The sequence below is a fragment of the Microcebus murinus genome, chromosome 7, assembly GCF_040939455.1.
Source record: "Microcebus murinus isolate Inina chromosome 7, M.murinus_Inina_mat1.0, whole genome shotgun sequence".
In the NCBI taxonomy this organism is placed as follows: domain Eukaryota; kingdom Metazoa; phylum Chordata; class Mammalia; order Primates; family Cheirogaleidae; genus Microcebus; species Microcebus murinus.
Window position 1 is genome coordinate 86194404 of NC_134110.1, and position 13895 is coordinate 86208298.

The following is a 13895-nucleotide window of genomic DNA, read 5'->3' on the forward strand; positions in this document are numbered from 1 at the left end:
ACTGCTATCTCACGTTAATGATCCATTGAGTTCCTGTTTTTTACCAATAAGAAAACACTGGCTCAGAAAAATTAAATTATTCACCCAGGGACGCACACCTATCATTTGGCAACAGCAGTCTTCTATCAGGTCCATTGCCCTCAAAAGACGGTTGTAAAGAGCACGAATATGGAGTTTTGTGCTGTAGGCACGGGATGCCATAAAAAATATTAAAACAGTGCAGTGACATGATAGAAGTGTAAGCTGTGGACAATTAGTCTGATGGCAGAAGGATTACTGTGCCGTCCTCCTGGTAGGAAGTAATAAAGGCTAAAAAGTGGCTGTAACACTAGAAAGGAGAGAGAAAGAGCAGAATGGTCACAAATGAAATCCTGATAGGCCCTTTGAGTGGATTTAGCTTTCCCTTGGCACCGCGTGGGGCCCTGCGTGTTGAGGCCAATTTGGCCAGGTCCGCGCTGGCTCGATTCTTCCTTCTCCCTCTTTGTACCACTTCTTGGCAGTTGTCCCATGTTTGGGATTCACAAGTTTTATCCACAATTAAAATTAATCTTTGGAATGGTGAAGTTCTTTCTCTTATTCTCTGTTAATACTTGGGTATTATTTTCATGATGTTGAAAGGGAGTCTCTTAAGTAAGGAGAAAATTAATGCAGTCAAGTGTCGCATATCTAATCAGTAAAAATGACCTGATTAGCCCCACCACAAATTTGGATTTTTTTTTTTTAAAAAGCATTCAGGCAGTAATTCAACCATGATTTATTTCTCATGTGCATACAATCTCTTGTGGTGATTCAGATTATTTCTTAATTGACATCAGAATTTCACCCAACTCCCAAACTTTGACATTTTGTGTCAGCTGCTCAGTGACAGGGCCTTAATACTTTAAAAAAGTTGATATCCCATTGATGGTCAGATCTCTTCAGATAGCAGGAAATACAGCAGTAGAACCTTTGGGTCTCAGAGGTTGTACATATCATTTGAATAACACTTTTGGTAATGTTTTTTGAAAAAGAAATAACATTTCAGCATATATATTTTTTTCTTCTTTCTGAAAGGGAGCTAATTTGCAAAGCTTAACCTTAATCCTTTCCCTGCAAACAGCCAGCATGGGGCCTTAAAAATAAGCCACTCCTGTATTCAGAGTGCCCATTCCTGTTTTTCAGCTTCTTTTCCCCCAAAACAAAAGATCCTGAATGGAGAGAATTTTTAAATGACATTCTGGCCCTGTTTGTGGTTGTAATATTAGCATTCTAAGGAATTGTTTAAGGGGCCCAAAATGGGTATTTTTCTTTCATTTGATTGATTCTGCCTGGAGATTTGTCCTTGATTTGAGCTTACTTAACAAGATTTTCATGTGGAACAACAAATCCTCATAAACCTGCTCACATTGTTAGGATCACACCTCAGAGGGCCACCGTACCTCTCAGTAACTGCTTGCCAGTAGGGGCTTATCTGCCCATGTAGGGTCAGTAGAGATAGAATTTAGGAATCTTATCTTCTATTGCAAAAATTCAAAATATAAGTACCATATCCTAGGGCACTAGTCATAACTTTCTGAAATAGTTGAACCATCTTCTTGTAGTTCCTTCTGGCCTAAGATTAATTCCTTAACCATAATGCATTCTGCTTTGTGATGCAAAGTAGAACAGCAATTGCTAAGACCTTGTGTAGATTTTGATCTCACAGATAGAAGAGGGCACAGATTCAAAGAGGAGAACGATACAGAAGATGCTTATCATATATTTTAAATGTACTTATTAGTTGAAAGTAGTAATAGGAAAATAATTAAAAGGCACTTTTTTGTGTTTTTGTAGGAATACTATACTTTGTAGAGCCCAATTACTAATTCAAAATACTGTACCTACTTAAAATTGGAATAATTACTTAGATACCAAAATAGTTCTTAAATGTCTGAACTTAAAGAATTTCAGTTAGACAATTTATATTGTCTAGTATGTTTGTTTCCTTTATTTTACTATTAAATTTTTTTTGCTTTTAAATTAAGAAAAATAAAATGGTAAGAGGAAAGGAATAGTACAACAAAATGTCCAAGGGCATGTAAATGGGAACCAGAGCTGCATTAAAAATAGGAACGATTTTTCCCTTAATGCTTTACTGGTATATCTAAGCAATAAAGAGAAACTACTTCCTCATTAACATTTTGGTGCTATTTTTAGTGGTTCTTGTAATAAAACTGAAATGACTTATTCTTTTTAAACTACACAAGAGCTAATGTAATGTTTGTCAGTGGTATTGTTAAGTCAGCTCTAAAAATATCAATGTATCTTTTAAAATAGTTATGTAAAAGGTAGAGATATTTTCATGGTTAGATAAAGGGTTACATTGAAGATTTCTAGATAACTGAGAAGAGATATTTTGTTTTTATGATCAGAAAAATATTCTATATCCCATTCTAAAAGTCTCCAAAAGAGATAAACTGGTTTTCCTTCACCTTTCCATCTATTTTGAGTCTCAAAGGCCTGTGGACACTCTGAGCCAAAAGTAAATAAAAATAGGTTAAGGAAATCATTTCTGAAGCAGCCTTGAATTCTATGGCGTGTTTGTGTTCGCCACTAAAAATAGATTGCATTGTCATTTGAAGCCAGGAACTGGGGAGTGTTACATTTTTTTTCTCAGCTTTGTGATCGTTTTATTCATACATGACTCTACCTGTCTTTAGTAGGCTGAACCATGGGACTTTCATGTGACTTGTGAGATTCTTTTATGCATTTTGCAAGAGTAGAGTGCTTAAGTGGTGTTGGGCGAGTAGATAGCTCCAGGAATGGAGCTCACAGAACTGATAAAAGGCAGTGAGATGGCCAGGCACTGTGGCTTGTGCCTGTAATCCCAGCACTTTGGGAGGCCAAGGCGGGAGGATCACTTGAGCCCAGGAGTTCAAGACCAGCCTGGACAACATAGCGAGACCCCGTCTCTATGAAAAATGAGCCAGGCATAGTGGCACGCACCTGTACTCCGAGCTACTCGAGAGGCTGAGGCAAGGAGGATCACTTGAGCCTGAGGAGTTTAAGGCTGCAGAAAGCTGTGATTGCACCACTGCACTTCAACCTGGACGACAGAGCGAGATGTCTTTTAAAATAAAACCAAAAACAGCGAGAGAAGTTAGGAAAGATACCGGTGTGCCTGCAAGTGATGCTGGTTCTTTGGCATCTGTGTGACATGGTGATGTGAACAGTGGTGGGCAGGGGTCTCTAGTCAGCCTTGCAGGAGAGGGAAGACCTACTGGGGAAAGTCCCCAGTAGTACCAAGAGGTTGTGATAAGCATCTGGCTCAGCTGGCTGTGGACAGAGCTCAGGGCGTAAAAGGTGTTTTGTTGTTGTCATGAGGACAAAGCTGCTGAATTTACAGAAAAACGCTGTATGCTCATGTAACACTATCAGTGAAATACAGTAGCTGCTTTATGTTTTCTTTAAAAAACACTCTACACTCTACATTCCAATTGTTTCTTCAAGCTTTGCTCTGAGTGGGGTCCCAAGCAATCCTGTGACATGATTTGCTTCAGCTATCCAGTCGGAGAAATGACATTATGCCTCTTCTCCCTTCCTTGATGTCTGTGAGCTAGCTTCATGAACATGGCTTCAACATAAAAAGGTATAACCTCCTGACAAGGTCGAGAGAATTGGGGATAAGCACATACTGCCTTCAAAACAGCTTTCACAGCGCTATTTACAACGTTGTTAAGGTCAAATATCACATACAACTACTGGAATTAGAAGTGCACATGTAACTATAGTAGTTTTCTGCATAAATGGGCAACAAAATAATCTGAGCAGCATGAACTTCAACCCTGTCTCTGGAATAAAGCAAATGGCATGGAAGGATGTCCCCACTACCTCTCTTTCCTGGGGAGGGGACCTGGGAGGATTCATGGTGGCTTCCCATGGGGTCTCCATTAGGACTATGAAATCTAAGACTCCAGCAGAAGAGTTTGTCAGAAAAGAAGTAGTAGGTGGTACTCAGTACCTTAGCCTTCTAGCATGGAGTAGTTTAGTTGTGGATAATGATCATTGAAAAACACCATGAAGTAATTCCGAAAATTGTACCACCCATGCACCCTTCTCAAGTTGCAAACACAAACTTCCCAGGTGACATGGACGGCAGTGCCCAGAACACATGCTTGGCTGCACACCTGTCTCCTGCCTGAGTCACCATTTGTTTCCTGGCCTGACACTAATGAGATGTTCAGAATGTCAGTCAGTCATGATTTACAAAATACCTACACAGTAGTGTAGTAGGTGCTTAGCTATAATTCCTGCCTTCAGGCAGTTTGTAAATTAATAAAGGAGGCTCTTTGCAGGGGATGAATGAATCTGCAACAGCAGTCCATCACTGGGATAAAACTATTTCAAATGAATGCCAGTCTAAATCCACTAAGAGTGAAACTGCAGAATCTCTAAAGAAATAACAATGCTAAGAAGGGAACAAGTCTCCCTGTATTATTCATGACAGGCATTCCCTAGTAGCTACATCATTTAACTAGTAAGAAACAGCCGGTAATAGGATGTCCATGATAACACTAGCATTGTGGATCGCGGAGGGGGGAATCAGGATCCACCAGAGGCATACAACCAAAAAATAAATGCCAGAAGCCCTAAATGAGATGTTTCTAGGTTTACTGCTATTCTTAAATTACACTGGGATTTCTCCTTTGCAGCTGATCAGCATTGCAATTTAACACTGCTGTTCCTAAGTATATGAGATGAAGATCCTGTGGCTTCAATAATAAATGTAGGAGTTCCTCTGGGTTCCTAGAAAAGAACACTCTGTCTGATAAAAATGAATAGAGTTAATACAAGCAAAGCAGTACCTGACATACATTGTTGTCTATATTCCAAATCCTCTCTTATGTTGGGGTGCAGATTACCCACACAAGTCCTAGCACCTTCTATTCAATAAAAGGTGATATGCTGAGGAACTTTATAAGGCTTTTGCAATTTTGGCTTTTAAATTTGGGGAGCCAATTTAAACGTATGGCTTGTGTGTGCTTTAAATTTTCAAAATAAATATTTTTAATCCATCAAAGAAAACCAATCTTGTCTCAGTGAACATTTTTATATGTTTTTTAACTTTTTATTATAGAAACTTCCAAACATATATAAAAGTAGATGGAATAGTGTATCTGATTAAACTCAGTGTAACTTCTCCAGCTGTAAAAAATGTCAGGGTTTTATTTATACCCTTACCAGATCCCTCCATGTTCAGTCCTAGGATGATTTTTCAAAGCAAATTCCAGATATTTTATCATTTAATTTATATATATTTCAGTATGTATTTAGGAATCCATTAAAACAATTTTTAGAGTGGAAATAGCAGATGTTATTCAGTACTTTAGCCATCTAGCCAAATTAATAATAATTTTGCAGTCTCATTAACTATCTAATCAATAGTTCTATTTCTCCAACATTTTTAAATTTTCATTTTTAATTATGGTAAAATACATATAACAGACTTTATCATCTTAACCATTTTTAATAGTACAGCTAAGTAGGTACCTTCTTGACCAATTTTAATGGTACAATTCAGTGTTATTAAGTACATTCACATTGTTGTGCAACTGATCTCCAGAACTCTCCATCTTGCAAAACTAAAAATCTATGTCCATTAAACAACTCCACATTCTCCCTCCCTACCTACTCCAGTTCCTAGCAACCTCTACTCTACTTTGTCTCTATGAATTTGAGGTACCTCATATAAGTAGAATTATATAGTATTTGTCTTTTTGTGACTGGCTTATTGCACGCAGCACAATGTCCTTAAGATTCATCTGTGTTATAACACATGTCAGAATTCCTTTCTTTTTAAGGTTAACTATTCCATTGTAAGTTTATATCACATTTTGTTTATCCATTCATCTGTCAGTGAACACTTGGGTTGCTCTGCCTTATGGCTATTGGAAATAATGCTGCTATAGACATGAGTGTACAAATATCTTCCTTGCCTTCAATCTTTTTGGGTATATACCCAGAAGAGGAATTGCTGGATCATGTAGTAATTCTATAGTATAATTTTATGCCATGTTATTTTCAAAGCAGCTGCACCATCTTATGTTCCCACCAACAGTGCCCAAGAATTCCAGTTTCTCCACATCTTTATCAACACTTACTACTTTCTGTTTTGTTTTGTTGTCTGATAGCAGCCATCCTAATGGTTGTAAGATGGTATTTCATTGTGGTTTGGATTCACATTTCCCTCATCATTAGAGACGCTGAGCATATTTCAAGTGCTTGTTGACCATTTATATGTCTTCTTTAGAGAAATGTCTACTTAAGTCCTTCGCCCATTTTTAAATCAGGAGTTTTTTTTTTTTTTTTTTTGGTTGTTGAGTTGTAGAAGGTCTTATTTCTGGATATTAACCCCTTACCAAATATATAATTTGCAAATACTTTCTCCTATTCTATAGGTTGCCCTATTACTCTGTTAATTGTGCCCTTTGATGCATATCAGTTGTTGTTGTTTTTTTTGATATAGTCAAATTTATCTATTTTTTTCTCTTGTTGTTTTTGCTTTAGGTGTCAAAAAAGTCATTGCCAAATTCAATCTCATGAAACTTTTCCCCTAAGAGTTTTATTAGTTAGCTCTTAAGTTTAGGTCTTTGATCTCTTTTGAGTTCATTTTTATGTGTGGTGTAAGATAAGGATCCAGCTTGATTTTTTTGCATGTGGATACCCAGTTTTCCAAGCACCATTTGTTGGAAAGACTATGATTTCCCCATTAAATGGTCTTGTCACCCTTATTGAAAACCATGTGACCATATATGCAAGGATTTATTTCTGGTCTCTCTGCTATTCCCTTGGTCTATACATTTGTATTTATGCCAGGACCAGATTGTTTTGATTACTGTGTCTTTATAATAAGTTTTGAAATTGGGAAGTATGAGACCTCCAACTTTGTTATTTTTCACAATTGTTTTGGCTATTCAGGGTGCCTTGAGATTCCACATAAAGTTTAAAATGGATTCTTCTAATTCTGTAAAAAATACCATTGTGGATTTGATAAGGGTTGCATTAGATCTGTAAGTCACTTTGGATAGTATTGACATCTTAACATTGTCTTACATCAGTGAACGTGAGATGTCTTTCCATTTATTTGTGTCTTCTTTAGTTTCTTTTAGTAACATTTAAAAATTTTTAGTATACAAGTCTTTTGCCTCTTTGGTTAAGTTTATTACTGAATATTTGATTCCTTTTGATATTGCTATTATAAATGGAATTTTTTCTTAATTTTCTCACCAGATTGGTCGTTATTAGTGTACAGAAACACAGTGATTTTTGAATGTTGATTTAGTGTCCTGTAACTGTGCTGATTTCATTTATTGAATGTCTAACAGGATTTTTTGTGGAATCTTTGTGGTTTTCCACATATACAATCATGTCATTGCAAACAGAGATCATTTTTGCTTCTTCCTTTACAATTTTGATGCTTTTCATTTGTTATTCTTGCCTGATAGCTCTGGCTAGGACTATTTCCTATGTTCTGTGTTAAACAGAAGTGGTGAAAACAACCTCGTAGTCTTGGTCATGATCTTAGAGGGAAAACTTTCAGTTGTTTGTCATTGAGTATGATCTTACCTGTGGGCTTTTCATATATACCTTTATTATGTTGGAGTAGTTTTTTTCTATTTCTAGTTTGTTTTTCTCCAATGGTATTATTTCTTTCTTTTTTATAGTTTATCATATGTCTCTGGAGTATCTTTTAATATGTAGAGTCCCACTCAGTCTTTTTCTTAACCTCGTGTATTTGTGTTTTGTTTTATTTGCACATTAAACAGGTGATGTACTGAGGTCCTAACAAGGTTTGAGGGAGGCATATCTCACACATGAGTGTGAAAACCTAATCATCATGCTTATGAACTACAAAAGGATGAATAACCTTGTATATTTCTATTGAAGTAACTGACTATCTGTCCTATAGAGTTCCTGAGAGTCTAGGTTTTCTTGATTGCATTCTTGTTGTATAATTTAACATGTTCCATTGTCGATCTAGAAGCTTAATTATACTCAGGTGTTGTTTTTGTTGTCTGTTTGGGGGTTTCTTTTTGGTTTTTAGTTTTGTTTTTTTGGTCAAGACTTCATAGGTGGGGATATAGTCTTGAATGTGTCTAGTAGTTGTTGTTTTTAAAACTTCAGTATTCTTGTCTGAGAGTCTTCTTATGCAGTCCATTACAGATGATCTGTCTTACTCTGTACACCCTTTCTTCTTAGCTCAAAGATGGTTGATTAGGAAGGAGAAAACTCAAGAGTTTGGGGAGTTTTTTTTAAAGTATTAGGTCTTTAATTCAACTGAATCAAGTATATGTAGATCTGCTGCCAGAAATAAAAGGACTAACAGTTCCTGTTACAGATAACTAGCCCAGAACTATTTTTAGAGAGGCAAAGTTTTCAGATGAAACTAAACCACTTCATGAATTTTGAAATTTTCTCAACTATCTCCTCTCCTTGAATAGCTGTATGATATTACTGTAGATCCTTGATCAAGTCTTCCTGGTCACCTTTAGTAGATAGATAGGTGTCCTCAGTGGGTCATACTGAGTAATCTGGCAGATGCTACATTCCTTTATTATCTTTTCACAGCATAGTAAAGTTCAGTTTACCTGCCATAGTTTCAAGTCAGTGAACTAAAGTGATTAATCTATAGGTGTGCTTAGTGGCTAACTTTAAAGGTAGATCCCAACTGTCCTACTTGAGGCTTAAGTCTAACCTCATGCGTTTTCCCTACAGGTAGGTTCCTTGTAAGTCTCAGTGTAATAATATGTATTTAATAAACATTTATATACAATCTAATGTACTAATCTTTACTTGGGAAGTCATTAACTATTGGGGAAAAACGCTATGCTCACATCAAAGAACCAAGGCATGGAACACCTTTTCCTTGCGTTCAGTTGGATGATCCAACCAGAGTTGCTATTTGTGCAAGGTTGATTTTTTTTTGTTTTGCTTTTAAATAATCCCCCAAAGATATTAAACTCTTTATTTTTATCATGGAGTGAGCACAGTCCAAATTGTATGTACCTTATCTTGAGCAGACAGAACACTAGATGCTTGATACAGATGTTCCAGAACTGACACTGAAAGACTTATTGGTTATTATGGTGGCTGATATATTTATATTTACTTGATATTCTTAAAGTGCTTCCACAAATTTATCCTTTGACTCTACCACAAATAAGACCTCTCTAAAATATCATATTATTCCTGAAATGCTATAGTATCATTTTGTGATCACTGAAAATTTTCAGGGACTATGTGTAGAAATTACTAAATTTGGACTGTATTTCAATAATTACTATTTGTCATGTATTTATGGAAGACATTTGTTGATAAACTTGGGTGGTAGGGTCAAGATTTTACCAAGACCTATTTTCCCCATTCATTTGTTAATTGACTAAAAGTAGTGGATTTGAGCTGTGCTTAAGTGCCTATTAACGAATTCTCACCATTTAAGTATTAAACCGTGTAAGCTAAAAGGCACATGTGACTAACTCAAAGCCATCACACAACTGGTTATGCAAGTGATTGATTTTTTTTGAAGAATGCTTTTAGGTTTCACTTGAATTGGTGCATTGCCTAGACCCTATCAGAATGACACTACCTCCCTTCAGTTCCTAGATCTTCAGAGTAGGGGGCACCTTTTGCCAGCTTCTAAGAGTTGAGTGAGTCATCTTTCCTGGTGATAAGAACCAGCTCTGTACCAAGAAGCTGGGCTTACAGCTCTTGGGAAAACCAATGATATTTCCTCCCGGGAGTGGTCATGTTGCATGGTGGTCAGGTTAGCTTCCACCCAGATCAGCTTTACCAATGACTGGGCTCTTAAAAACATGTTCACCTCAAAAATATTACATGAAGAATTGTCTGAAAATTCCATACAAAATGCCTTAATGTATTATCAACAGTTAAAGTCCATTTTGAACTCATGAATCCTTAAAGGTGGAGCTACGGAGGTAGATGAGTAAAATATAGCAATTATTTCTTAACTTCCTTTCAATGAAAGTTGGAGAAGGGGCTTTTTTTAGGGTGGCTCTTATCTTTAAACAATCTGAATTTCACAACCAATTTGAATAAAGAATACCAATGCATCTTTGGTAGCCATGGCATGGAGTTCCATATCTGGATTGTCCTACAGCTATTGTAGTAATCGTAGAAATCACAACAGTAGTAGTAGTAGCAGTAGCAGCTTGCTGTTTGCCAGGCACTATGTCCAGAACATTAAATATGATACCAGACTTCATCTTGCAAACAAACCTATTTTATTCCCATTTTACTGATGAGGGACCTGAGGCCCAGAGGTTAAGTGACTTAACTTGCCCACCATCACACACAGCAAGCAAATGGCAAAGTTAGAATTCCAGTCTAGACTCTGAAGTGTCTAGACTCTGTCCAGTCTAGACACAGAATGTGGTATGACCATTATGATAGTGTACATTTCCAGCCTTCTCCTACCCTATACATGAAAGTTCTTTGCCTGCAAGTTATAAGAACAATTATTTTAGAAGATCTCCTTTAATTTCTGTGATATGTCGCAAAAAAGTGCTGCTGCTGCTGCTGCTGCTGCTGCTGACTGAACTATTAGTCAGTTCAGTCAAGAGATGAGCTGGATGATGATATTATAAGCTCTGTATACAAGGCAATTTCATTACTATCGTCCTAAGAGAATTCCTGAAATGTGACAGCAAATGTCTTAGCCCTGCAGGTGTAGCAGTGCCTTCATCTGGCATGAGAATCTTGGTAAACTCAATTTTTGAAGCACTGTATGGCTTGGGTTACTAAAAAGTACATTTTTAACGATCCTTGAAGTAAATCAAATGCCCTAGCTCATCTATGAAACAAAGCAGGACAAGAGGCAATATCCTAGTCCTCTGATGATCCAGTGCCACATGCGTTTAGAGACACCCTTGTTTCATTTACTTCAAACCCAATTATATTTTCAACATCTGAATTGAAATCAGGAGACAGTTTAAAAAACAACAGTGGACCAGGGATGATGATGGTGACTTGGGTATAGTATGGTAATAATTTTAGTCTCTGTGGGCAGTTCTGTGTTGAGAAATTCTATTGTTCTTTGTCGGGAACATGAGAAAAAGATTTTGAAACAATGGGATAATTAAAGATCACTTGACAGAGGATGAAGGCAACACGGTTGTTTTAGGCCTGGGTCTACAGACACTCAGAAGATTTCATTATTTAATTTTTCTACATAATATTTTCTATTAGTAGATATAATTTGTCTTTGATATACTGAAAACAGCTATGGGTATCCTAGGATTGCAACAAAACTACTTCTTTCAAAAAAAAAAAAAAGTCAGGTTAAACCAAAGATGTGATTTTAAGGTCTTAGTTTTGGTCTAAGAACATGTTTTTTCCTTCTAAATATGGCAAAATAAACCATCAAGGTATAAGTAACTTATTTAACTATTCAATGTTAGCTTTTGTCACATTTGACCTGTATTAGACATGTTTAAAAAATTTTAATGGTGTTAAAATATTATTTATTATAACAGGAAAATAAAATCTAACCTCTGTATAAGAAGAACTCGAGTTGCTAGAATGTATAACCAAATCTGTGAACATGATTATCTGTCTGTCCTGCTCCTAGTTTCCTCTTAGGTAAAACACCTGGCTCTGTACCCTTGCCAGCTCAGTTACCACGCACAAATCACAGCACTCTTGGAACTTAGTGCCCCTGTCTCTAAAATCAAAAAGTTGGTGTCCTCTAGAGCTCTGTTTTTCAAACCGTACATCACGACAGAGCTGTGATGTGGAGCTTAGTAAGCAGCGTGCACTCCGCAGAGAGTAAAGTTGTGTTTTGCCAAACTGTATTTGAGCTGTGTGTGGGAGGGCACACACACATGTGAACACATGAGAGAGAAACTATTAGATCATGGTGTCAAATATATTTTTTACTGTGGATTGTGATAAAAAGATGTTTGGAAAACACTGTTTGGAAAAGGGGGGGGGACGACAACTCCCTTTCTATTCTAAAATTCTCTTGTTTCAGTAGTAAATGTTTCATATCAGTATGGTGGAGTGGCAGGTATAAAAACTGTTAAGGAATGACGGCTAATGCAAAAGAGAATAACATTAAAAAGTAAATAAGACTAACATCTGTGTTGTATTTTACCACAAGACTGAACAAGCCTTTAAAATTTATTAGTATTCTGACTAGCAAGTCATTAATGTAATTTATGAAGAAAAGTTAAAGTATGCTATATATTAACAAACGAAAGAGTAATTATTTCAGTGGTCATATAAATAAGCAGTAATATCAAGGAGAATTAGTACTTTTTCAAAAATTACAATACGGTGGCACATAAATTTAAGAATTGGCAATTAAATAAATGTGGTGAGCCTCTCTCCTTACCACATGAAAAGATTCTTTGACACGGTTATGAGACAAGTCAGTGTATTTTTATTGACCTGAACTAGAGGGAGTAAACACCTTAGGTGTTTTGCTTTAGAAACAACTGCATGAACTTCCCCTCCTAGTTAATTCTGCTGCAGAGTATATTTGAGCATTTGCTTTTTCCAGCGTTGCATACCGTTACCTAGCATCCTTGTGAGTAAGCAATTTCCTATAAAGCTAAGAGTGAATGAGTTTTTCTTCACTTATTAGTGAACTGTTGTTAATTCTTCAAACCTATTCTACAAACCTATGGACCTTCATAGATTTCAGGTGGTATTAAAAAGGAACAATTTAAGAATGCTAAGGAGTATGAATCGTCACACAGGAAATTTGAGGGAATTGTTTTCATTTGTCCCTCCCAACGCAGCTCTTGGACACTAAATTAGTCTCTCCATCATTATTTCCTCTGCCCTCTTACAAACCCAGGGGTGCTTGCTTTGCCCCTGTGCCAATTTAATCCCCAACTTTTGGTGATACTATGTCTGTCCTCTGCCTCCTTTCCACTGTCAGCAGGCAGAGAAGGCGCAGGCAGGAGAAGAATTGAGGTGAGAGAGATGCCATACCCTCTTATTTAACAATCATCCCTCCTTTTCTCCTCTGGGACTGCTGGAAAGTAGAACCTGGGCGGTGCTGGCCGGAAGTGGGCGGGGCTGGAAGGATGTTGCTGAAGGGCTAGATGGTGCTGGCCCCGCCTTCTTGGCCACACCTGATTGGCCCAGGGCAGGTGCTCGTTGACGCTCCGCCCCCCATCACGCCATTTCTGGCTCCTTTTCTCTCATAAGTGTACAAACACGTATGGTTATATCAAATTGGGAGACAAGTTTTCTATTTGTCTATTTGAGAACATTGTGATTGCTGTCTAGCCGTCTGATTCATTAGAATGGACGAACAAACAGAGGCTCCACAAGACAAGGACACCAAAGTGGGAGAGTAAAAGCAGGGCCTGGCCCTGCGGTCTAGGGCTCTTCCGTCACTTCCTGCTGTTTCCGGAAGCGCGTGAGGAGAGGGGCTGTGGCGGCTGCTCAGGGCGTGAGGACTTTAAATACGTGGGAGTAGGGAGTAAGACACAGGCAAGTCTTGATATTTGGGATGAAGATAGTATGTTTAGAAGACAATACAGAAAGTGTACAAAGTTTATGTTGGGCCATACTGGATAGTAAGAATCTCATTTTCTTTGGGTTTTATGTTCTCGGTTCTAATATAAGACTCGAATACTGGTGGTAAACAGAGTTCACCCTGGCCAGATGGGTGGCCTCGCTGAAGGCATAATTTCTCCAGTTACAGTTTCCCTGGTTAAATGATACAGGTGGATTCTGTACTTATTCCAAAGGTTTGCTGTGATGATAACATATCAGTAATTATTGTTTTTTGGAAAAATTTGAAACTCCATACATATAAAAGTTGGTATTGTTATTAGAAGGCTATTGAAACCTTCAAAAACTCATTTTATATCCTCATTTACTTTATTTTGGAATTTTTTCCT

General features: G+C 37.2%; 1 protein-coding gene and 1 non-coding gene across 16 annotated transcripts in view; one reads left to right on the forward strand and one right to left on the reverse strand.

The window, feature by feature from the left end:
• Positions 1-13895, forward strand: part of EYA1 (EYA transcriptional coactivator and phosphatase 1) — a 307766-nt gene that overhangs the window by 249166 nt on the left and 44705 nt on the right. The window lies entirely within an intron of this gene.
• LOC142872243 (small nucleolar RNA U13) lies at positions 7775-7878 on the reverse strand. Its single transcript, XR_012920457.1, has one exon. It is a non-coding gene; the product is annotated as a small nucleolar RNA U13 (small nucleolar RNA).